This window comes from Lagopus muta, chromosome 5 (assembly GCF_023343835.1).
Source record: "Lagopus muta isolate bLagMut1 chromosome 5, bLagMut1 primary, whole genome shotgun sequence".
Lineage (NCBI taxonomy): Eukaryota > Metazoa > Chordata > Aves > Galliformes > Phasianidae > Lagopus > Lagopus muta.
In genome coordinates, this window is record NC_064437.1 from 12,390,634 (window position 1) to 12,417,963 (window position 27,330).

General features: G+C 36.4%; 1 protein-coding gene across 1 annotated transcript in view; it reads left to right on the forward strand.

Annotated features, from left to right (window-relative positions):
* The first annotated feature begins 18,975 nt into the window (after positions 1-18,975).
* Positions 18,976-27,330, forward strand: part of ADGRL2 (adhesion G protein-coupled receptor L2) — a 175,763-nt gene continuing 167,408 nt past the window's right edge. Inside the window, exon 1 of the mRNA XM_048943716.1 lies at positions 18,976-18,993. The gene's annotated coding sequence lies outside the window, so the exon portion shown is untranslated. The remainder of the gene's footprint in view (positions 18,994-27,330) is intronic.

The following is a 27,330-nucleotide window of genomic DNA, read 5'->3' on the forward strand; positions in this document are numbered from 1 at the left end:
ATGGGCATTTCAGTCTTACCTTCCTTCTTTATTTAGCTGAAATTCCTAATCACTTCAGTGGGTGGTAGACAGGATTCGAGTGTTCCCTTAAATGAATTTTAGCTTCTAAAAATTCTTGGGGTTTGAGTAATGTATTCATGTTTATTTTTTTCCACTTTACAGATAAAATCTAGAGAGCATTCATCATCACCTGGATACAAGCGATTTAAAGCAGTTCACAGTTTAGGCTGGCACCCATTTCTGGAGCTTCAGCAAAACATTAAAATCAGAACACCAATAAACAAATTTAATAGTGATTTTGTGTGACCCTTGCAAAAAGGATTTACATCATGATACACATAGTGCTAGGGAATTCTTCCCAGATCAGCTTTTGCTTTATTGCCAAAAAACTAGCCAGCTTCCCCTGCCTCAGAAAGAATGCTTTTTTCAAATTAACATTAAGGAACCTATGCTCTTTTATTGTTCTGAAAATAAAGTTTTATAATACTTCAGTCTCCTATTTTATGCCGAAGGATCCTCTGTCAGGGCCTATGCCTGGTCTGTAGGGCTTCCTGACTTTCCTGCTCAGCTTATTGTCCCAATTCTGTTTTGTTTCCTTCTTATTTCAGTCTTTGTGCCAATTCTTTTCACGCTTGTTTTCAGAAGGTTTTTTGTTGTTGTTGTTGTTTTCTTTTTTTTTGTTTTCTTTTTTTTTTTTTTATAATCCTCCTAAAAAGAATGTTCAATTTAAGTATCATCAAACAGTAAAAAGCAGCTATTGTGGCAGCACACTTATAAGCTTCATGTCACTATGGTCACTACCAGAAATCCTCATTTAGTTTCCTTTGTTTTTACTAGGTTGTATTGATTGCTGCTGGAGCACCAGCCTTTCCAAGAGCAATCGCAGAGTAGTCTTATGGCTCTCACCCAAAATGGATTTGCCAAATAAGAGTGTTAGAAACCACTGGAATTTCTAATAGCGAAGGCAATAGCAATGTCCAAGAACTGTACACTTTGATTCTGCTCATTTAGACACTATGCCAAACTCCACACTCATTTAGAAAGTGATCTGAAACCTCTGGCATCAGTGGATTTACAAGGGCAGAGTTTACTCCCCACTAATGGCACTGATGAGAATGACATAGTATTAGAAGCTTTCTTTTACCTAAAAAAAATTGGTTTCCAGACAAACATGATATTGCTCCAGTTCAGAACTCTGTAGAAGACATATTGGCAGACTGCTGTAAAATTTGATGAATGACTTTCTGTATATGATCTACCTTAATTTTTTAAAATATATGGATGTATAGAGAATTTGTTTCTCCATCAAAAAGGCATTCTTAAGAATAGTGTAAAGCCTTCTTACCGAGGTTAATACAGGCTTGGCTCCTATCTGCTCATTTTCTGATATACTAGTTAGTTTTTCTGGGAAAAGGAATGAATGAAGCATACAGCAGGGTATGGCCAGGCCCCTTGAACATTACCACAGAATTATTGCTTGGGAAAAACTCTGTTTGAAGAGTTGTGAAAGGATATGTGATTGAGGAAAATATAATGAGGGAACCTTTAATATTTGTGTCTACATCTTTAGCTGGTGGAAAGGATGCAGATCCATTAAGCCAACGCAACTGTCCTAATTTGCACCAGCTGAGCTCCTGCTCCTTTGTTTGTGTAGCCTTGTCGGCAACCCCTCCAAGGGAAAGCAAACATTCATTGTTCTTTCCTGGGTCACAGAAAAGTCAGTACAAAAGGATCTCAAAGTTTCCTTATCTCTCCTTTTTCATTTTCACAACCAGCACTATTGACGCATAAGCTGTTTGAACATACAGTGCAGAACTGAATGCATGTGCTTCTGAATGTACCTGACAGTGGTTGATGGATGAGTAATTTCCATGAGCAGAATTCATGTATTGTCATAGTTTCATGCAACATAATTCATGCTACATTAATTCAAAATGTGAAAATTAAAAACAAAACAAAACAAAACAGCACAATCTGAATCATAGTTCATTTCTGAGAAAACTAAAATCACCTTTTTCTCTATAGATTTACTGCTTAACCATTTACTTCTTTTAACAGTCATTTCAGACCCCTCATTATTTTATTGTCATAGTGTCACAGAACCTTTTCTCAAAGATCTGCTTTTGCTCCCAGAGTCAAGGCAATGGAATATTTGGATTTGTGCAATACTGTCTGCAAACAAGCTATCAGTGACTGAGAGATCATCATAGAGAGACAGATGATGGTGCCTTCATTTGCATTCTCATATATACACTCCTACTGCACATTAAGAGTTACATTACTAGCTGTGATTTTATTATTTCCCATACAGATACTTGCTTGAATTCTCATAGGATGTTTTGCGTTCATTAGAATAAGAGTAGCTCTCTTGATTAAGTTGAAATCCATATCATGAAGGGTTTTGGAAGTTATTGAAAAAGATTTTTCAAAGCTGTTTTCCAGGAAACAATTAAGCAGCTCCTTCTCAAATGTTGATAGGTACTTCCAGTCATCCAGCTTCTTTCAAAATTAATTAGGAGGTCAATACTTAGTCACCCCTTAATTAGTCAATACTAATTATAATGTAAGAAATATCACAGCAAAGCTGGAGTCCTAGGATCCACTCTCTGCTGAGATTTTAGAACAACATTTAGGACCCTGGCTGAGAAGTTGGTGCCGAATGTTTCTGGAGACAGTCTCCGATGGGCTTGCAAATCTCATTAAAATGCTGTAACCAGAATGAAATGTGGTTTGGAGTGATTTCCTTGTCCCTAATGGAAATCACCCGTTCCCAGGATATTGCTATCTCATTTTTGCCAGGGACAGTATATCCCTAAGGCTTGCAGAACACTTGGGAGTGAGGGAAATGTTTGGCCTTTGAAATAGACAAGGTTGTGTCAAGAGTCAGTTATTCTGAAAGAAAAAAAAATATCCTTAGACTGAGAATCTTTATAAGTTTAAAACTTTTCCCTTTTCAAGTGGTACAGACTGAGCAGTGTGCTCTGCTTGGCTGTACATTCAGCATTCTACTCAACAACAAAGTATAAATATTTCCAGAAAACCTATTTCTATATTTATTTTCAGAGTGATGTCACTTCCTTTCTTTGTACAGCTGGCAAGAGAGGATTTTTTTTTTTTATTACAGAACTGGAGTCCAAAGCAAACTCTATTTTCAGAGAATACAGGGACACAGCCTCTGTGCTTGCTCTGTCACCGCAGCAGTTTTCACTGCAAATAAAACAATGAAGGTTACTTTCCAGCTCTTCACCCAAATTTTCTGTGGTTTTTTGGTCTCATAAAGGCTAAAGAGCATATTTTTTGCTGGGATCCTCATGTGAAAACATTGACAGTCACTCACTAGGCAGACTCCAGTAACAATTAGTGTAAATAGTGCTGCTCCATCCAAGAACATTAATATTTTTAACAATTGTCTTTCTAAAAATAGTGCAACTTTATGAAGATCAAAGATGAACAGAAACATCTATTTCTCTGCTGTCTTCAAAGTATTTTCTAAAAAAAAGTCCTAGATTTAAATGTTTTCTTCATTTTTCATTTATTATTCTTCATTACACAAATACAATATAATTCATGCTCCTTTGATTCTGCTTTTATCACCATCATATTATAGATATGTTTTACATTATATCCCCTTTCGTTTACCCCCCAACATTTTACCCCCCTGAGAAGAGGTTCTTATGAGGCAAAGTGTTCAGCAGCATCCGACCCATGGTTCAGATTAAGGGTGCACTTCCCTCAAGGACCGAAATGCTGCTTGCTTTATAAATATCTTCCCAGGCTCTTTCAGTTCTAAAGGCCAGTGCTGCTGGGGTTCAGTCACTGGTGGTTAAGCAACCTTTCCTGGCTGCCTACAGCAAACACTCAGCACTTCTACCTTCTCCTGCAGGAGACTGAGTATATTTGCTGCACAACAGACCCACACACAGGAAAGAAGATATCGGGCACTGCTTTTGTACCTGCAGAGCATGTTTCCCCAGCCTTGGTTGCCTCATTATCAGTGTTCCTTAGAAAGATCTTTTTTAAAATACAAAGATTTGCATCCTCTTCACTTATTTACAAGTAATGCTTAACTTGTGTGGTACAGCCATGGTTTTCAAAACAGGGCTTCTTATCCAGCCAGAAAAACTGATGCCTTAAGGAAGCAAAGCTGTTCTTCAAAATCATATATGCCTCCAGTAACTCAGTCGTGATATAAGTAATAGAATTATAGAAGGGATAAAGTAGTAGGGGACATTAAAGAACATCTAGTTTAAACCCTTCTGCCGTGGGCAAAGATGCCAGCACTAGATGAAGTTGCCCAGGGCACCATCCAACCTGACCTTGACCATCTCCAGGGATGGAGTACCCACAGTTCCCTAGGCAGCCTGTGCCAGGGCCTCACTGCCCTCCTAAGTAAAGGATTTCTTCCTAACATCTAACCTAAATCTCTCTTTCACTTTAAAGCCAGCATGCTCTTAGTACTTGCTCTCCACTTAACTATGTGGCTTCTCACTACTGATAATATGCATCTGAATTACATGGGCTGGGAAAACTGCTCCAGACAAGAAAGAAAACAGTATATCAACACCTCCACTGCCTTGGGACATGGGGTGGGTCAAGGCAGGATTAGCAACTGGTAACAGGTAATGCATCTTTTCACCAGGAAAGGTCAATTTAATGTGAGATCCCTATCAAAAATACTCATTCAGTGCCCTAGAAATCTGGTTGAGAACTTAAGTATTTTGGTAGCTAGATTGCCCATTTTTAACATTTTACAGTGTTTTGAACTTGATTTCCTGAAGGCTTAGATAAAGATACCAGGTATCTTGGCTCCAGTACAGGTTTTTTAGCACTTGAGTTGATATGGGAATTTTGTGTTGTGCTTTCCTTATTTTGTATATTGTTAAATTACATTTTTTGAGGTACTCTCATCATTAATATCATTTTCTCTCAAATTCTTATGAATGTTATTTTGGAGCACTTCAGATACTTTTGTTTTAATTATATGTAATGGGAACTAAAATTATTAAAAAAGGCATACCCTTGCAAACCTGGCAAGCTCTTAAAAATCCTGGAAACCGTTAGAAAAGGAAGAAGACAATAAACAAAAATAATGTCTGGGATAAATGTCAACCAATTTTAGAAAAATCATTTTGGTTCACTATATAAAAGTAAGCATTTTCATTGAGACTGATGTCTAAAGGAAAATAATTCCATTGATAAAACTCTTTTAGATTGCTGAGGGCAGAACCATCTAGTTTTTGGTAAATCTTCAGAACAGCCAATGAAAGCAGGGTCACGAGAAAAAAGAAGTAATCACTTCCATAATATAGAGAGTACTGAGTTCATGTACTAGCAGTTCCCTGGATGTTAATTACAGAATCTTGAAGTCTATTCAGTATTAAATAAAGAATCAATTCAATGACCTGCGAACAGATGAAATATGAAAAGGCTTCTTAGTCTGCCTTTGTACACTGATGGAAGCACTTTCAATCAGTACATTCATTTACTTATTAGAAAGTTATTCAAAAAGAACTCCACTATGAACTGCCTATAGAACAAACTAATCTGATGTCTTTCTAGGGAAGGTGAAACCCTAATATAAGAAATACACATAATAAAAAAAAATTTTGCTGATGTATTGATACACACTGATGCTATATGGCTACTTACAGATAGTAAAGGTAAAAAAAAATCACAAGATTTTGTTGTTGATGCAATGTGTGTTATGTCAGTTTGGGGAATGGAAGGCGTGGGAGAGCATGTATAGAATAGAATAGAATAGAATAGAATAGAATAGAATAGAATAGAATAGAATAGAATAGAATAGAATAGAATAGAATAGAATAGAATCATAGAATATCCTCTGTTGGAATGGACCCACACGCATCAAATCCAAATCCTGGTTGTATATCTGTGCTTGAGAGTAAGATAAATAAGCACAACAAAATCAAAACAAAAACAATAGCAACAGAAGCATGATTAGGAATAGCTGCTCTTAATGGCTAAAATAAAATATGTTCTGAAAACTGAAGTATTTTGCTTGATATTTTCTGATATGAACTGAGTAAACTAGTTCAAAATTTATTCGAGAGCAAAGAGTTTTCAGTCTTCTTTCCTCTTTTTTTTTTCCTTCCTCATCTAGTATTTCTTAACTGTTTAGCTTGTGTATATTCAGAATAAATGCTTGTCATTTTTCTGTCTTGAAAGGCTGCATTTTAATAGGAGATTTTTGAGGCATGCGCAGTTAATGAGTGTTATTTTGTACAGAATCATGAAAGGATGGAACTGATGTAAAGTCATTCTCTAATTGGCTAAGAGTTGCATTTATTCTCTAATGGAAATGTACTGCTCAAAAAACTACTGAGAAATGTTTGTGGGAATCTATCTTCAGTGTAGTGTTTACTAATCTGATCGCTAGTAGTCAGGGTGAGCTTCACAGTGCTGCTTTGGTCTTTTGGCCCTGCTGGTACTGCGGTATGAGCTGCATGGACACTTCCAACTTTTCCGCTTGTCATCATCCTCGCTTTCCACATTACACTTCTAGAAGAGGGTAAGATTTTTGTTTTTAAATGCTTGGCACCCTTCCAAATGAAAGGTTCTATATTATAAGAGATTTTTATATATCTAGGACATTGTAGCATAAATCATAGTACTATATTGACATGTATGTGTATTTATACAATTGTATTCCAGTCCTGATCCCCAAACCAGGTCAGTCCAACCTCAGGCTTAGTGGCTGAATATTTAATTTATCTCCTAAAGAAAACATCAATGGTTATCTGAGGGAAGTTGAGATAGTGAATATGTATACTATCTGTACAGCAGAATGAAAAGGGTTATATAAGTAACTTAGGTTAACATTACTCTTATTAATTCAAAAAACTCTTTAAAACAATAGAAATTTCTATTTTAATAATGATATACATGTACAATATTCCTTAATGCTGCACTTGTAACATAAATCCCCCCTACACACAAACATAAAAAAAAAAGTCTGGCTGAGCAGCACAACGTGTATAGTGCTTTGGGGGTCATTCATGCTTTGCTTCCATGCCTTCTTGGTGATATTTGTTCTGAGTTATTATTTGACTAACAGGACTTGCAGGGATCTATGTGATCTAGATACTTTCTCAACACAGAAGAGCTTACATACCTTGTAATTGCCTGTAATGTATTCCAATTTTGGTGTGCGTTTGCAATTATGACATCTGGTTCTTTGCCAGACTTTTTGGGTGGCATCGCTCTACACTTAATTTTCAAAGTGTTGAGTGATGCGGTCATGGAAAATGCTTCTTCTTTTTTTCCCCTTAAAAAAGGCAATCACACTGGGGATGTTAAAATTTATGCTAAGTCTATTCAGTGATACATAAATAGTTGTCACTTGGAGAACTTGCTGTGCAAGCCATGATCCTGCAATATGCTTTTGCAAGGAAGTCTCAGCACCCTCAGTGCTCAATAGGCTGGCTGATGCTCAGCACCTTGTGGGATCTGGCCTCAGAAAAGGAGAATGAAAGGACCCAATGCAAACTGGCAAACATTCAGTTGTTCCTTGTATAACTTTTCGTCTCTCTCAAAAGTAACAGTTCAAACAAAGGATTAATTTAGAAAGAAAAAAAAATAATTAAAATTGAAAGAAAATGAGCGAGGATGATGCGTGAAAAAGAATGTTAATAAGAGCATTTGAAGAGGCAAAGAAATTAGAGAGATGAAAAACCTGATTTTTCTTTTAAATAACATTAGGGAGGTTGTAGATGTTGTTTAATAATGTCCTTGAATATTTTGCAAGCGGCACAATCACTTCATGAGATGCCAATTGCTGAAATACAGAGTTGTGATTTAAAGTGACAATGTCACCTTAGTTCTAGTCTGAGTGATGGATTCTGTTTTGAAATGGGTTATATCAAACCTAACATGGAGAGATGTGTTTGAATTTGTTTTAATTTCAATTAAAATCATTGTGGTTAAAAACACCACTCTCATAACTTTCTATTTTAATTTTTTATCTTCTGATGTGAATTCAGATGGGCAGTACAAGATCCAAACTTCTCATCCAGTCAGCCAAGACAGACAATCAAATTTCCCAACTTGTACAGATTAGCGTTAAACATTTCTTTCCTTTTTAACTGAATTTTTAAAATACAGAGGAAGCCTATCCTTAATAGCTTGCACCTGGTTTATGTGAAAAGCTAATGTGAAATCCTGTGAGACTGACTGCTATCACTTTATTTTCATTTTTTATTATGATAAAGTGTAAAAAAAGGCAAGGTGGTGGAATAGGAAGACCTAAGTCTTTATTTCATTGTTTTTTAAGTAGCAGATTGCATAGTAAATCAAGGTAATTTATGTGCCTAGTTTATTCTTAAATTCTCCAGATTCATTAAAGTCCTGGAACTGCAACCGCACAGCAGAAAATGACCTCTTTTCCTGGCTCTTTAATCCATTTTCAAGCTGCATACACCTCTTTGAATATGTGTTAAAGTAGTAGCCTCATTTGACAAGGAGATTTCATAAAGCTTTGAAGTGTATCATTAAAAGGGACACTGTCAATTTGAATCTTTTCAAGATGACCAATTTAAAAAAGAAAATCTTTCTTAATGTTGGAGAGTTTTTTTAATTCCTAGAAAATGTCCGCAAACTTTTTTGCTCTGTGAATGTTTAGCAGCATTATTTGGAAGACTGGGGAATATTCCTAGCATCGTCATAGTGATTAATCTTGAACACTTTCATATTCTCCCCCACACACGCATCTTTTTCTCTAGCAGGAGCCCAGCCCAGTGCATCCAGTCTACCTGAGGCCTGTAAATCCTCCTAGCTTTATGTTAAAACTTTGGAACAGGACTCCACTAGAACATTGCTTTGTCCTGATTTGGGGCACTGTGCTTATTTTCCTTCTCTGCCTGCTGTTTGGTGAGGTTTTCAGCTCTGATCTTTGCAGCGTGTCTCCAGCAGCCCCCTGCCTGCAGAGCTGCTCTGCCAACCACCCTTCCTGTCATGGGTCCTTGACAGACGAGCTATGCCAGATGTCGCTGCCACAGTTCTGGATATTTCTGCTCACAGCTGTCCATCTTACAGCTCTGCTGGAAATTACTGTCAACCTACAGGGACGAGAGAGAGAAACATGTGCCTGTATGTTAACCACCTCCATTGCATTGCCTGTTAATTGAAAGAGTCTTTGCCCTCATCTCCCAGCCAGTCACTGGGATTGCAGTCTTGAGTGGAGGGGCAGAACAGGCACTGGGAAGCAGTGGCAGCAAAAGCTGGGGCAGCTTTGTACTTCAGTGCATGTGAAACAGAGCACAAACTACCTGTGCTAAGTAAACAGGGAGAAAATTGAGTGAAAAGGGGTCTTTAATCTTTTTCAGCTACACTGCATGACACGCTTCTAGATGAGAAAGTGGTTTTCATTCTCACAATGTCCTTTTAAAATATATATATTTTTCCCAGTAAAGTTTTTAAACTGAGAATTTTTTATCCAAGCGATTAAAGTTACTTTTACTCTTGCAAGTTGGGCACAGAATATTTAAACATCAGAGAGAGAAGGAAGCCAAGATATGATAATACCTGACAGTTTATGGGAATATGTTTCAGATTACAAGCAAAGCATGTGCATGCACAGATGAATACAGCAGTAGTTTCTCTTCAACATTATGTAATGTTCTTTCATAAAAGAAAGAAGTGAAGGCTCCCGCTATTCTGTTCAAAGGAAAGACGTTTATATATTTTATATGGCACTCTTTGTACTGCTGTGTTATGGTATGTAATATATTGAAAGTTCTCGGTCTGCAATAGACCCCCAAAGGGTATTCATGTAGGTCTGGGAGATGAAAAAAAAAATCAAAGACGTGATCTCTTGACAGAATTATATAACCTTCTCACACTGCCTCTAAACCTCATTGAATCCTCGAGGTGACAGAAAGCTGGCAAGCTAAGTAGAAGCAGCTGCTTGTGATGGCATGCCTAAGATATATGAATCTATTCAGTGTGATCAATGGTTGAATGCTCAACAGCCCAACTCATTGATCACCACGATGACCCCAGTTCCTGCTAAGTCCATCAGGTTGCTGTGAAGGCTTAAGGAAGGAGGGAGTGGTGGATGGAAAACAGGACATAAGAAGCAAAGAGAGGAGACAGACAGAGGCATGAGCCCTCCTCATAAAAGCTGGTCAGGAAATTGCAAGGCTCATTACTATGTGTGCGGTACTTGACTGCACTGAAGTTTTGCTTTAAGGTGCATACCTGAATAAATGCAGCAAAATTTTCTTCTGTGCATATTCTGAATTGCCATGGAAGCCTGCCTTCTATGGAATTTCCACCAGGGGTGAGGGGCTGTGTTCTTCGTGCTCCTTTGGCAGTCTCAGCCATAACACACATGTGCGTGCATGTGCACATTAACCTTACTTTTTATACTGTTTCCGCAAATGTTCTTTAAAATATTGCATGTAATAAACAAAACATGAACCTACAGCATGCGCCAAGTTTTGCCAAAGAAAGCAACAAGGACAGAGTGCAAGCAGAGCATTTATTATATGAACATGTAAAAAGCCTATGAGTGAGTTTTATTAAATGTCTTCTACTCATAGGCAAAAAAACAATTAAACAATTGAATTCTTTTACAAAAGGAACTATTCCAGTGCAATTGCATCATGAAAAGTGACTATGAAAATGGCATAACAAGTTTCCACGTGCTTTAAGTCTCAGAGGATTTAACTAATTTTTGTTCACTAATAAAAATATCTTTTAAAGTTCACTTTGGCTGCAAAAGGCCAAACTGGGTTCCTTTTATGTCATGCATCCTGCTGTATCTAAAGATATTCCCATTTAAATCTTAGCAGTTTTTCTGCTGCCCTTTGTTGGGATAGCTCAGTTTTAGTGTACAATTTAAACGTACTGAGGCTGCATAAATATCATTGTTGATACAGTAAGTAATGCCAAAAGAGAATTCAGTTCACTCCATCAGAAGTGGGAATAAAAACACTTTTTCCACTAAAGTAATCATACATGAATGTGAATATACACAAGGGGCCTGATCCAGAAGTGAAAGTCTCTCCCAATAACTTAGAATCTGGATTTAGTCCAAAGAACAGATCTGTTGAACAAAAACAGTACATTTCATATTGGCAGTTTTGAGCACAGAAATGCCCTGCAAAGGCAAATGTCTTGGAGGCTGTTGTTTAATGTAAGGCTTGACTTGTTTCACAGAGCTCTATTCTGAAGGAAAAATAGGATCTCATATACAAGTTGTTTAGTTTCACATCATAAAAAATTGTATGAATCTGAGCTACTTGCCTTTAGTATGCATGATGATGATTATAAGGCTTGAGCTTAGAGCCAAAGTGCTCAAAGCAGAAGAGATTAATTTCCATTTTTACCAGGAGAAAGCCACATCACTATTTGTTATATTGTTCTGATTAATGCATTAATATTTCTTTTGTTTTCATTTTCACTGAATTTCCTTTTCATTGTATAGCAGCCACACTATAAATATAGCCATTAGTAAGATACAGTTTCCAAGTACATAAAATCAGAGGAAGAGAAGCTTTCTTTTGCCCTGGTGCAAATATGGAGTACTTCCAGTAGTATCATTGACATTACAGCATTATAACAGTGAGATCAAATTGCATTCTTAATCTTCCTTCCTACCACATCTCCATATCCTATCTCCAGGTCCAATTTCTCTTTGCTTTTTTTTTATTGCTTCTAAGTTAAAAAAGATGTACTGTGGTAGTGATAACTCTTGAGTAACACTGTCATGAAAATAACTGAATTAACTGGTTAAGTTACAGTTCTTTATTTCATTATATGACTGGAATATTGAGCCATCTCATTTTTGTTTCTCAGTGTAAAACACCTAGTAATTATCATAGCAAATTATTTCACTTTGACATACGTAGGACTGAGGTTTGAATGAAAGGAAGTAGTAAACCCAAAGAAATTATTTGCAAAGATAAAGGAACTATTCAGTTTGTTCACCTCTGATGAGTGCAACCTTTGCACCTGCATAAAGTGTGACTTGTAACCCCAAATTTATTTTTACAACACACTCTGCTAATATTGTTTTTTATGATTGCGTTTTTGATCTCAATATGGCCATGTCAAGTTCTGCACTTCAACCATCTGAGATGTTCTTTATGAGACTTAACTGTATCATCTAGTAAAAACACTGCATCGGTAGATAATTTTTGGGAAAAGTTCCCAGAATTGGTCTCATATACCCACCAATTCCAGCTGAGTCTTTCCTGTTATTAGCTGTTCTAATGTTAGCAGGACTACCTTCTATTATACTTCTAACCTGAGTAAAACTTTATCTTACTTTCACTGGGGTCTTCTGTTATGGATTTCCACTACCCCTCTTCACTCAGTCCTGCAGCTTAAAGAGAAATTTCCTCTGTATTTATCTTCAGGCAGAAAAAATATGCATGCCATTTTGCTCGACAGTCACAACACTTGCATGAGTCTTTGCAATTGCATTTCCTGCAGTAGAGTGGGAGTGCAGTCAGTAGGCCCAGAGGAACTTCTAGGCACACGCAGCTGAGAAATTCCTGCTGTTCACTTCTGTCTTGCCTGTAGGCATTTTTTAACAGTTTTCAGTTCAAGTGCACTTTTACCTCTTGTTTACTTTTAATTTGTCTAACAACATAATAATACCTTCAGGGAATACTAGTGCAACAGTAAGAGCATACATAAATTCTGTATATACATATATGCATGTAGACACGTGTGTGTTTATAACAAAAAAGGAGCAGTGCCTTCATAGTAGTTCCACTCTTCAGCTTACTTAAGAGGTAAAAATAAATAAATAAATAAATAAGATGATTGCCTAAACAAAGGCATCAAGGTCTGCACTGATCAGGCTTTATAGAAAGGTTCTTCGGACTTGAGTTCTGAGTTCCATCTCCTCTTCCTGAGGTGGGACATTGAGGCTGCAAAGAATTGTCCTCCCAAAAATGTAAACTCAGGTAAATGCCTCTAAAGGTGAATCTGGAGGAGGATATGAGATGTACCCACAGTGCAGCAGCTTGAGGAGAGTGTGCCTGCAGTAGGAGGGGTGCTGCCTAGCAGTGGGAGGATGCCAAGGGCAATCCTGGTGCCAGGCTCTCTGAAGTGTGTTTTGGATCTTATAGATAATGTAGCTTGCTATCCTCAGAATGAGGGAAGAGGTCAGGTTAGCAAAGGAAATAGATACCTGAAGAAGGAAGAAGGGGACAAACTGTTACTGAAAGATAAAAGAACCGCTGGTAAATGGTTTGAAAAAGTTTTATTTCTAATTATTACAAATAAACACAAACAGGTAAAGTGCTTTGTAAAGTTTAAAGTACTTTAAGAAATCAGCTTTATATATATATATATGTTATTGATAGTATTTTGGACTAGATCTTTCATACAATTCTAGACAAAACTCAAAAGGATAGGAAAACATGGTCCATAACTGGCATATATAACAAACATTTAACATAATCCTATATTTGCCAGCCTTAAATTTGATTATATTTTCTAAATTCATAAAATGAACATATTAAACAGCAGTGAGCAAAGAACAACAAATAATAAATGTCCTTCCGCACATTTTCAGATCATTGCTGTTCTGTGCATATTTCTTAGACAGCCTTCGAGCCTACGCAGAATATTTTCTCTCTTCTGTACTGCAGTAAAATCCCATGTGGTCCAAAAAACATCTCCTAATGACCAGGCACTGTTCCGGATGGGGGGTTGCAATATCTTTTACAAATATCTCCAGTTTAAAAAGTATTCAAACAAAGAATATATTGTTTGGCGTAGACTCCCAGTTGTATATGGCATAGATAATTACAGCACTGTAAAATTATTGTTATTATAAAGACCATGCACCAGATTCCCAGCTGGTGGAAATCAGCATAGCTCTTCCCATGTTACATGAATCAACTTTTAAATGAATTTTCTAAGTGGAACAAGTTGCTACAAACATTTTGTGATCTTCAGCTATGCATGGATATTGAATTTTTTAGGTATAAGTTGCTGGGTTTTTTTTTTCATTTCAATTTTAGTGCAGAATTACAAACTGAACTTTAAATGATCTTTGCATGCTCTATGGCATATTGTTTGGACACATTATTAATACTTACATAGTTATATATAAAGCTTATGTGATATATACAGTGCTGCAAAGAAATACCTATTTTAAATTCCTGGGACCAGTCCAGCAAACACAGTTTTTATGTATATGATCAGACCCACTGATTTCAAAGGGATTGTGTGTACATCTCCATAAGTACTGATGGGAAAAATGTACTGGAGATTCTGTAACTTGTAGTTTCTCTTTCAGAACAACCCTAAAAATATAGAAGCTTTATTTTTATAGAAGCTTTCTCAATGGATAAGGAAACAGTATTGTCACAGTAGGGCCCAAAGGAGGCCGTGGGGATGCTCAGAGGGCTGGGGCACCTCTCCTAAGGAACACAAGGTGAAGGAATTCAGCCTTGAGAAATGAAGGCTCTAGGGAGACCTCACTGCAGCTTTCCAGTACTTAAAGGGGCCTGCAAGAAAGATGTGGAGGGACCAGATTATGGGGTGTGTAGTGACAGAACACATCAGACATGTCATCAGATCTCCTGTCATGTGAAAAGTACACTGGGTACAGTTTTTGAGGAATATTTTCATGATAAGGCAAAGCTTTTATATTCCTTTAGTACCTTGAGCTATGAAGCCTCTAGAAAAGCTGCTATGTCTCATAAGGATGTTCACTGTAGAGAGTGACTTTATATTGCATGGTCAGGGAGACTGACCATATTCGTTATCACTGACAAGATGTAGCATGGTTCTGACTCGGACTGACTCCATTATACCTCTCTTGGACATCAGAGGCCCAAGCCAATGCTTTATCTACCCAGCAGATAGTAATAGTACTAGTAATCTAGCACTTTATTTGAAAATGAGCTGTGATAGTTTATTACTTGCAAGCAGATGAACATCTATGAAAAATGCAAGTAGAATCAAAAAGCAGTGTAGAATATTTTCTCTGATGTAAAAAAGCAAAATGAACTAACTATCTTTTTAAAGACACTCTTAAAAATTTGCAGAATTATGTTTTAATGCTCTATGTCTATCATTCTTTCCTATATGTCTGACTGCAATCCAATCCAATTCAGTCCATCTAATGCATTTCTGATGTGTTTTTCATCACAGAAGCTAGGCACCATTACAAACTTATCTCTGCTCGCACTTTACCTTGATGATGACATGTTTTAAAACAGGATGATATTCTATGTCAGAAAAATCAAGATTTCCCATAAACAGGATTCAGTCACCCCCCTGTACTTTTAGCTTCCTGACTCTTCTTACTGTCTGCATTTCAATATGTAGTCCCCAGTATCTGCTCATCATTCCTAATTGCTTTTCTTTTAGCCTATGCTCCTGGTTTCTGGGCCAAGAAGTTTACAGAACTATGATGTATTCTGACGAAGCATTTAATCAGGACTAGGTAATTAAACAGAAAGCTTTTCAGGGCAGGGTGGAATACAGGAGGAACCATATTGTCTGCCCAATTACTGTGTTTCCTGTTCTCAGACCTGACAGAGTTCCTGCAGGGACAAAAAGACCTGCCCTTAGTTTGATGGGAAGAGTTACTGAACAAGTAGAAGCCATGTGAAAAAGGGAGTGGTGGCAGAAAAACAACATAGGATCAGTGAAGTATGAAAGATTTAATGTATACACACTTTTCATCTACTAAAGCCTTTGTCATCAGGGTGCAAACCTCTAGAAATATTTGTGGGTATGGGTGATGGGCGGGGGAAACCTACCCATTAATTCCTAAGAAGTGTTATCAGATGCATCAGGGTTTGGCTGTAAATTTGACTACACTGCTGTGGTGCACAGAGAAATGAGTGAAGAAATATCTGATTAAAGTGTATATCGCTGCTGAGGCAACTGAATGTTGCCATAGCAATTGAGATGAAATGTGCAAAGAAGTGAGATAATTAAATCTAACCCCCTTAGTAGTTTTGATAGTCAATGCAATGCCAATAGGAAAAGTTATCTACAGTGTTAAAGATAAAACGTATTCCTCATGGAAGTACTCCTTTCCAGTTTTTTGTTGATCTCTTTCTAAATACATTGCTTCAGGTAGCTAGTTTGAATGTTCTCTTTAATAATCGAATACAGCTTTGACCTTGGTCTGTAACAGCCTAGAACCTCCGCTGACTTCTTGTATCACGGGAACTGTCTACACAAAGTATCCAGGATGTTTTGATTCCCCTTCCACTGCATGCAGTGTAGTAAAGCCAGGGCTGTCACGTCAGGGCTTACAGTTCAATAACATCTAGAACGTGCTGCCCTCTTCAGGAGCCTGCAATGAAAAATAGACAGTTTTGTTTATTGATTCTGCGACTGCAGTGAGCAAGCAGGAATCACAGAACTGAATATGGTTTTCTGACATTTCTAACGCCACTGCCAGAGACACGGAAAGTAGTTGCAACATTAATTGACAAATTAGATTTGAAAAAAAGCAAATCAAAACTTGTTAGCAGTTCTCAAACCAGATTTGAGATTTGGGTGGTCACACTCACATCCACTGAGGTTGTTTATTTGAGCCAGTGAAAGCCAAAGCTAGGAGAAGCCTTGACTCACTTCTGAAATAATAATTCTCCTCTATACACAAGCAAATAACCTGTTATTAAAAATGACTTATGTGTCTAAAAAGAACTCATACATTAGCTGTCATACTAAACTTATTTTATTTTCAGCTGCTCTGCTCCTATGAATCCATGTAGGGATTTAACCCGCGATTTAGAAGAACATTAAGGCATGTACTTAACTTTAGACAAAAGCTGCAAAGACTGTAGTATGAAAGTCCTGACCAACTTGTCTGTCTCGAGGCTGCCAGATGTGGCTGATATGTCAGGGATGGGCCCACAGTTTTCAGACCGTGTCCTACAGCATTGTAACCCACACTGTGGAATCTTAAGAATTGAAGATTAGATCTAGAGGCAAAATCCACCCTTCTGCGAATATAATTCCTTTTGAGGTCAAGGAGAACTTTTGTTCATTTATGAAATGGTGACATTTTATTGGTTTATAAATAGCTTTGAAAAAAATGATTATGGCTTTGGGGCAGGGGACGTGCAAGCTGTGCAGAGGAAAGGCAAAGGATTACTTCACTGAAATGAGTGGATTTTTTCTGTAGCAATCCTGAACAAGCAGGGCATTGATGGTCACCTCCCCCAGATGAGGTGTCTGCAAACTAAGAAGAGTGGGATCTGGGGACACAGAAGCTTTGGGGAAGGGCTCAGCTAAGAGGGATCTTCAGAAGGTTTGCTTATGTGCAATACTACTCCTTTGGCTGAGGGAGACCCTGTTTTCCTGTGTCTCAGAAAAAAAGCAAGGGAGATATTTTCTGCTATGTCTCACGTAGCACCATACCAAAGATGTGGACCACAAAGAACAGAGCAAGAGTGGCTCTAAGCCATCTCTGTAGCTGCTCAGACTCAGGGCTGGATACAGGCCAATGAATCTCCGTGCAAATTAGAGCAGCCCGCGGGGACTTCTGATTTACATTAGTTTTATCCAGATTCCCTGTATTTTGTGCTGTGTTGCAACCTAGATTGGGCCTGGATTTCTGCAGCACTGAGCACTGTGGAAACCCCCCTTTTTGCCCAAGGAAAACCCCTTGAAGGTAGCTCCTGCCTGGGGAATTCCTCTCTGTCTGGACACTCCCTTACCTATGAGCAATGACATTTCATCCAGCAGTGTGTGCGGTCATGTTGAGAGCCCAGAATCAGTATGACATTTAGTTCAGTTTGTAGCTTTCTTCTCTAAAGGAAATAGCACTACCTAGATGACAGCATTGTTTTTCGAAGTGGTTTGTGACACTCTCTTGGTTATAATAACATTTTCTAAACATAATTTTAAATTGAATCCCTTAATTCTCTCCCTTGCACATTTACTTTTGGATTTAATTTTCTCAAAGGATGAAACTAGTGAAGAATTAAAAGTGGGTTATAAATGTTTTTCTTCCTTTGGCATGAAACTCCTTATTTTACCTCTGAAAAACATGTACCAGTAAGATCCTATACTCTATCTGGCCATTTCAGTGGGAGTAATGTTGTATTTTATGTGAGAAATTACAGTAAAATTTAGCCTATTGTCCTGATAACTTTTTATTCTTGAACTGTACAATTGGGACATGGAGCACAAGGTTTTATAGAAAAGTCAAAATCCTCTCTGTGCAGATACTGAGGGAAAATGATCACTCTACTCAGCTTTTAGTCAAAGGAGCTGGTGGCAGCGATTCCCTTCTGTCTAAAGAGAACAGAATCACTGCTATGTCAGGTGTAAGTGACTGAAAAGGAGAATGGAACAGAAGGAAGAACAGAGTTGACTGGTATCTTCTTTCATTCCCACGCCCAGTGAAGGCATGCTGATGAGGTGTATGACGTACTTTGTACTCAGCCTAAACATTGCAAAATTAGAGCTCCCTAGCACTATTTCTCTACATCAAAATGTAAATGTTGACTAATTATTTTAATAATCATGAAAATATTAAAAATACACATATATGCAAAGTTTTTTTAAAAATAAGAAGAAAATCTTTAACATTTTGCGGAAAATTATCTCCTTATACCTTGACCCTTTATGCATATGCTTTCCCTTGTTTTCTCTGACTCCAGAGAGGAGTGACAGCCAGCCCATGGTTTTATTTTCAAAAGCACAATCACTGGTTGGATGCCAAGATCCCGTGTCCATATTTTATGAACACTGTACAGATAAATTCCAGCTGGCATGCAGTTCTACATACAGATATACATAATAGCTCGGGCTTTTTTTTCTAATCTGTTACCTGCTAACGACATGTGATATATATATTCAGAATTGCATTAAACTATTGATCTATGATTTGAGCATATATTTTCATTTTTTGTTTTGATACTGATCCATTGTTTGGCAGCTAGAATCCCTGCACATGAAAGTATGATAACTAATAATATTTTCTTTGCTTTCTAGGCCCTTTATGGCAGAATGATGAATTCCACCTTTCCCAGAATGGTAAGCAGGAAGCTATTTCTGTTTCTGATAACAAAGTACATAAGGTAAATTATTTTAATAAAAGATTACCAAATTGCTTGAGAAATAACTGTACTGTATAATTTCATAATTATACAGCTTATACAACTGAAAATATTTGAATATTCAAATCCTGTAAGCTACCTAGGACAGATTTGCTGAACATTATACTAATTCTTCCAAAGGAAATAAATCGGGATTTAGCATCTGTGTCAGAAATGCTACTGACCTCAGACTGATCAACTTTTGATTTTTCTGCAAAATTTCTTGTATATATTCCCATACACCTAAAAACATTTTCATTCCAGGAGAAAACATAAATCTCTCTCTTCTTTAGGCTGGAAAAGGGTGAGTTCCATAGTATGTGATGCTATTTGAATTGTATAGAATTGATCTTTATTTATGTTTCACTAGGACTTTGCTCTATCTGTGAATTTAAAAATACATATTTTTCAAACAGAGTCATCATTTCTTCTGCATGCCATTATGTTGTTAAAAAAAAAAAAGAGAGAGAGAGAAAGAGAGAGAGAGAAGACTGTTTCTTTTGTCACTCCCTTTTTAAATTTTTTTTTTGATGGCTGGAAAAGGCAATATTTATTTTACCCCTTGATCATTACATCTTTACAATTGAATAAAAAGAAAAATTCATCATACTGTACATGTAAAGGTCATCCTAAAATAACATGTCTGAGCAAACTATACTGAATCTTGTGAGTGCGTTGCTAAGCAGAAATGTTTTTCAACAGGTCCTGTGCATTCACTTTGTAAAAAAATATTTCTTTCCTACTACACAAAAGCGTGGCCTGAAATCAACATAAAAACATCATGAAGTGAAACTACTGTTAAGATGGAAAGAAATATTACTCAAAAAGTATCCCATTGGAGCAAAAATTCCAACTTGAAATGCAACTGCTTCTTAGTGTTACACTTGAAAGATCTTCCATCTAATCCCAAAAGGAACTCAAGACCCTTTAAAAAAAGAGATTATTCACATACCTTAATGTGTAAGAGCATAACACAGTGATAGATTTAAAATATGTGGGAATGATTTTTTGTTGTCTTTGATATAAACAATATCAAAGTTGGCAGTGTTCAAGAAAACCAATAGCAAAACACAAGTTTTATGATGAAGGATAACATGATTTCCAATGAACAAGGCAGGTTAGTTGTTCTTTGAAACTTTTTTTTATAGGAAAGTAAAACCCGCAGGTGAAGCTGTTTTGAAACACTTGTTTTTGACCTATAGATCTAGCCCTCTGATAATAACAATGAGTTCTGCTTTGGCAATGCCTGTGATGTATTTTTACCTGACTGCTAACCGCGGGTATTACACAGGGATCAGGACTGAGGATCCTTTTGGGGCATGACTGTGATTAAAAAGAAGGAAAAGTCATGTTGAACTAAGGGGGAAAAGAAAAGAACGAGTTGCAAAATTGCATAAGAACTACATTTAACCTCCTTCATCCACAAACATAAAAATGTTAAAGAATATCTCAAGAGTCATCTTAAAAAAAAAAAAAAATTAACTGTGTGACAGTTAAGTATATTTGGGATTAAACCATCAAAGGGTCTGTCTCTTTTGTGTATATCTGCCTATTAGCAGTAGGCACTTGGCATAAGGATTGCATATAGGTTGCAGCCACAGACAGACACTTGCGCTGCATACACCCTTTTCTGCAATGTTCATTTGGCAATAATATTGTCAAAGGTAAGTGTTTACCAGCAGCTTTAGTCTACTTAAAACCATTTTTGCCTGAGGCTGATCTTACGAAGAAAGCTTGGGGGAAGGGCAGAAAAGAGGCACTACATTTCATTTTTCATGAAAATAAATCTATTCAGCCAGTATCCTGATTTGAGGTAATTTATAACTGGAAATTTGCATGTTAAGTGAAGTTGTAATTATTTTTATTTTGAGACCAATTGTGTGTTTTACGCTATGAGCAGAGATGATAGGACAGACGCTTGAACCATAAGGGTAACTACAACAAAAACAGTAATAGATTATTTTGGGGTAAATTAATTTTTATGTATATAACCATATGCACCTCCATGAGTTTTCCCTGACCTGCCTGGAATACAACATTACTCTGCTGATTACGGATTTCCATTATGTAAATATTAACTCAAATATAAATATATTTTCAAGTTGGATGTCTTTTGATTAAGGAATGGGAAATTGAGCTTCCTCCTACTTCTCCCTTTCAATATTGGAAGGCTTCTTAATCCTAAAAATAAGATAAATGTCACAGAAGAAAATAAATTGTTGAAAATAATTAATACCAGTTTAAGAAAAAAACAGTCTCCTTCTCATTTCTAACTCTAGCTGTGTTTAACGAATAAAGATTAAATGCACATTACTATGAGTAGTCACAACATCTAGATTTTAATCTAAAAATGGACTTTCTATGTTAATAAATGATCTGTTACCTCAAATAATTCCTAAATACATAATATTTAGTAATAGCATTTCATTAAATATAAAGCCATTTTGTCATGAATTTTTAATTCTAGAGCTGTTTTTGATATATGGAAAATCATGTCTTAGATAAACTAAGAACATAAAAGAACTTCTAATCTACGTAAAAGACCACTGCAGCTAAAAATCGGAGACAAAAAAAAAAAATAGTTCTCACTTTCCTTTCAATTAAAACTCTGTGCAATTATTCTTTTAGATTGCAGATCTCTTTTGGGATTCCGGTTACACAGAACTTTTTGGTTCATTTCACAGGAATAATATTCATCTTAATTAGCAAAAACAATTGATGGGCTTTTCTCTTTTCTGCAAGAGGGAGTTCACTCGGTGTACTGATTACAAGTAGTAGATTATCCTGATAAATGAAAAGTTCTTGTCTTTCTGAACAGCAGCTGAATATGTTATCTGTCTTCAGCCTTGTAGCTTCTTTGTTAGACATCACCTTGTTGAGACAGAATGACTTACTTAGTAAGTGGTTGACCCGATTTTTTGTCTGGCACCCTAACATTGCTGGGCATTATGCCAGACTGGATCTGCATCTATTTATGACTGCATTCAAGGTTCAACTATGCAAATTACAACTATTAGCTAAAAAAAGCATAGCAGATTTGTTTTTTAAATATTTCCATAGCTCACAAGGTCAAAGCATTTGTTTTCACAATTTTAAAATATTTTGCAAGTAATGATTGGTAACGTTGGAAGAGATTGTCGCATTTTAACATTTTATTTAGGCTGAATTAGAACACAGACATTTTTCCTCACGTACTACAAATTAATTGTGTGGAGCACAGGAAGAAGAGACAGAAGCTGAAGTGAACTAATATATATCATTTTATCTGTTTGTAAATAGATTAGCTGCACAGTAAAGAATTACAGTAGAATAAAAGGGAACTGAATTATTAGAAAGTCTTTGGAGAACATAGTCTTTCTCCAAAATCCTGAACCAGTGGGTCTGGCTGCAGAAAGCTGTACCCCAGAGACATCCCCTGCCTGTAGCCTGGCCAGCTCCTCACTGCCTGCACAAATTCTGCTCCTCGTTATTTGGGCTGGTTTGTAATTCATTCTGTCTGCGTGATGTCCATTGTCAGGCCTGGTTTGGACCCTTTGATAATCACATGTATAGGCTGTCCTGGTCACTTTTGTCCTGCTGATTAGGTGTAGTTCTTCAAAGTAACAAGGAAAGCACTTTCACAATACTAGCAACCAAATGCAGTAAGGATAATGTCTACAGAAAATCTAAATGTTATTTGAACACATATCCACTTATAAAATTATTATTCATAAGCAGAATTTGAAAAGCAGTTGTACATAGAACCCATCAATAGGCAGATTTAGCAAAGGTATATATCTCTATCTTATCCTGATTTCCTAACAAACTTAACAAAAGTACTAATAAAACTTACAAATGTGTCAACAAGCTTATCTGAAAAAGGTATACAATTATAAAAAATCATAATCCTACTAACTCAACATTCAAAGATTCCTAGACAATATAACAGAAATAGGCAATAGCTAAGATGTAATATATAATATATAGAGATGTGTATAATGTCAACACAGAATATATATAGTAGATAGCAATCATTTCTTCACAGAGAAAGGGGAAGCAGATTTATATATGAGCAGAGCACAGTGTTTTCTAATACATATTTTGGGCACAGTTTGGATTAGGTCCATATTTTGTGACAGAATACAAAGGGAGCACACGTTTCTTCATCAGGTGAGCTGACACAAAACCAATGACTTAATTTACCTGTTGCAATATGAAATAATTAAGAAGGCTAAACCTATGGTGCTGAGTATTTAATTTCAGATTCTGTTGACTAAGAAAAACAGTTTGAGTGTTCAGTGGCTAAGTGCAGTTTTCATTTGTGAGATAATTTTTATTCATCATCTGAGTTTTGTAGGTTGAAGTAAAATAATGTGTTTCAGCAAAAGTTAAAGAATTGTGGGTGATATTATGTGAATGTCTGAGTGCAGGATAAAGCGAATTAAGATAAACTAATTGGCTGAAGACTGATTTCTCTGTTTTAGTTATCATCCAGTCAGAGCAGAAGAAGGACTCATTGATCTTAGTGGGGTTTCTTCCCTTATTTAAGAACTGCAGGACTGAGACTGTAGGGCTTCGCTGAATCATCCGTAACAGTATTTCTCCATACTTCTCCTAATAAGGATTGAAAGAGGCTGCCAACAAAGTAGAGAAAATACATTAAGGTGGGATAAAAAATATAGGTTGGATTGGGAATATGGAGATTTTCCCAGTCAAATTCATTGAGCTTGCACAAAGAGGTAGATTATGAGCCTTATTAATAAAATACAAAGCCCCAGAATTTATTCGTGGTTTAAATTTCCACGCTTTAGCCAATCCTTTTTTTAAGAGACCCTTCTCCAAAGAAAAGCACAGAGCACTATGTTACAGTAAACACCAGCAATTCTGCCCACAGTCAAATCTAAATAATACTTAAGAAACTAAATCCAAAACATTAGTAATAAAAATACTTAGCATGTATTTCTTTCCTGGGAGCCTACATGGAAATTGAATTCCACCGAGCTGCACTTACATGGCACAGAATTCAATTAAAAAAAAAATCCGTCTGGATTCCATGCTGTGAAAAGCCCTTGCAAATTTATTTTAGGGACTTGGGGTGTGGAGCCTGGACGTAGTTTTATTTTATTTTTAATGGAATCAGTCTTAATGTCTAAGGTTATTCTTTACTTGCCTCTGCTGCACAGTTTTCACATATAAGCCAACTGAGGACAACTCGTTATTAAAGAAGTCAGCAGGTGTCCTGTGCTCTGAAACATATTAAATAAAGAACTCAACGGGATCATGTTGACTGTAAGCTCCACAAAGGAATTAAATAATGAAGACAGAAGCTCTTCAACTACGACCATTTCTGAATTAGTAAAAATGCCTTGTCAGAAGGTGGAAAGTTCTCTTACAGATTTTTACTGGAATCTCTGTTGTGGTATTTCTGAAAACACACAGTCAATAGTTTTTAGAGACGTAAACTTTCTGACCCAGGTCTTATGCAATAAAATGATCAGAATGACAGGAACTGAGGAGACAAAATCTGCCCTTCTCAACAGTCTTATTGCTCAACAAAACAGCCATTGCAAAATGGCCTTGTTATCACTCTAAAGTTTGTTAAATTGTCTTACCCATGTCAATATTAATATAGAGTAGCTGTGGGAAATACAAAGAAAAGAGTAGAAAATGGTCCATTGTATATTTTTAGTTAATGTTTTTCTAATGGATGAAGCCCTCCAGCCATGGTAACCTTTACAATACAGTCTCCCTTGAGATTTAAAGTATATTGGGATAAGGTAATTTTAAATCACATTAGCAAGATTCAAAAACAATATAAATACCATTTTGAACTTCCCACTGATTCTGAGTTGCTGTGTAATTGCAAAAGACAAATGTCTTTAGAGTGAGCCTTAATGCAAGAAATCACAAAATGTATTGGATGTTCACTTATTAAAAAAATGTTGTCTTGCAGTAATTGTTTGAAGAAAATTGACAATTAAGAAATGTAACTAAGTCCCTTTTTGAACAAAAATAAAACTTGATTTAATTTTCTTTGAAAAAAAAAAAAAAAGTCAACTTCAATAGGTCTGAGCATCTCAGACTCAATTGGAAAATAAATTATGCTAAGTGCATCCAGACTCACCCAGCATCTTGAAGAAACCATGTTTATTATAAACCAAAGTCTTCCGACAGCTTAATATGACTTTGAAATAACTAATATGAAAAAAATACTACAAACTCTTTGTTGACCAGGTGTTCCCTTTTTATCACTACGGTTTATTCCTATAATGACCATCCCATGCTCTGTCATTAAAATTTAAGCTTTCCTTCCAGGCGCTCTGCCTCAGACATGTGGAATTCTCATCTGCAGTTTTTACTCCAAGATAATCACACAGGGCTCTGGGAGCAGCAGCTTGCTGCAAACAGCTCCATGCTCTGGGAAACAGCAAGTATGAATTTACAATTGAAAACTCCTTCTCCAAAACCTAACATCATTTTTAATATAAGATGTAAGGTGACATATTTCCTTATATTTACAATTTCTAATATTGTTGATGAAATTCAACAGGCATAACTGCTTGTAGGACCAAGTATATGGTCTTGGTTCAGCAAAAGTTTGCTCACGCAGTTTGCCTGTGTATTTTCAGAAGTGGGACCTCAGCTTCTGTTAAGTTGCAGGAGAAAAAGAAATGTGAGGTTCCAAAGTTCTAATGCCATTCATCCCTATATATATATATATATATATATATATATATATATATATGTATATATCATTTTTTTTTCAAGTAGGAAACAATTCTGTAGTATTAATTCTTCCCTAGGCATAAGATAAACTTTACTTGAATTAGTTACTGTTTGCTAATCTCTTGTTTTTAGCCTTTTGTATTGGTAATTATTTGTTTAGCAGAAACATTTATCAGATAGTTCAAATGAAACTGCAGAACTAGTCCAGTTATATGCACTTCAGCCTCAATGGATCATGAAACATTTTTCTTGCCCTATGTTTTTCAAACCTTCAACTTGCAATTGTCAGATCCCTGGCACAGTGATGCTCATCTTTGCTCACATCAGCCTGCCTGGGTCAAAAATCCTACCAGTGCTGCATCACGATGACCCACAGCAATGCAAAAATACGTGTAATGGACCATGTGCTATGCATGCCAAGGGTTGCACTGCTAAAAGTGAAAGCAGATTTTGGAGCAGTAAGTAGACAGAGTTATGCTTGTGGCTTAGTCTGTATGGCCGTCTAATGCTATAATCCCAACTCAAAGAAGGCAGTAGGGAACTTATTCTTGGAGATCTCTTGAGTGATGCACAAAAGGCACTTCTCTAAGTGCACTGGAAGAGTGACTGACCAAATAAATTGAATGCATTCAATCACTTTTAAGACATCTCATCTGTGTGTAGCATTTTGATCCTGTGCTTCAGTAAATGTATGATTAAACTTTTATTAAAAGGTAATGCTCCTGTTTTAATGATGGTTAATTATATGTAATTAAAATGAAAGGATTAATAATATTAAACATTTCTTCAGAGGTAACGATAAATATAAATACATATATTGTAGTATGATTACATATGAATATATAATACTGAGCATATATTACCCTCAATGCATTATGTAAAATAGGAAATGAATAATATAATACATAAAATAAAATTATGCTCTGGGTATTATTTATATTAAAGGCCTGGTTCAGCGCTTCTATGTCCATAAAATCTATTTGATTTTTTTGGGGTGCAGTATGCAAAGAATCTTTGAGGTAACCTAAAAAAAAAAAATTATAAAAACGTCCCTACACAAAATAAATCTTCTGTGGAGTCATGCATTAGAATTTGGAAATACCTCATTTCCAGCTAAACCCAAAGTTATGCATCTCTATAGGCTTAACTTCTATTGATTTTCAGAATCTTTGCATCAGTCCTTAAATACTCATATACAGGCTTTTCCTCTTCTGTGCCATTTGTTTATGTCCAACACATCTCATTTTGCCTCATCCTTATAAAATTCTGTATTTAGTGAAGTTGACTTCACTTTGTAGATAGACTACGTTTTAAGTTATGCCTTTCATTCCAGTTGTCATCTCTGTCCTTAGACAGAGAATCATAAAATCATTGAGGTTGGAAAGACCACTAAGATCATCTAGTCCAACCATCAACCAATGCCTGTGCCTGCTCTAAACCTCACCACTCTGTAAGACATTGACCCTTTTCTTGAGTACCTCCAGGACAGTAACTCCACCACCTTCCTGAGCAGCCTGTTCCGATGTATCGCCAATCTTTCTAATAATTTTTTTAATATCCACCCTGAACC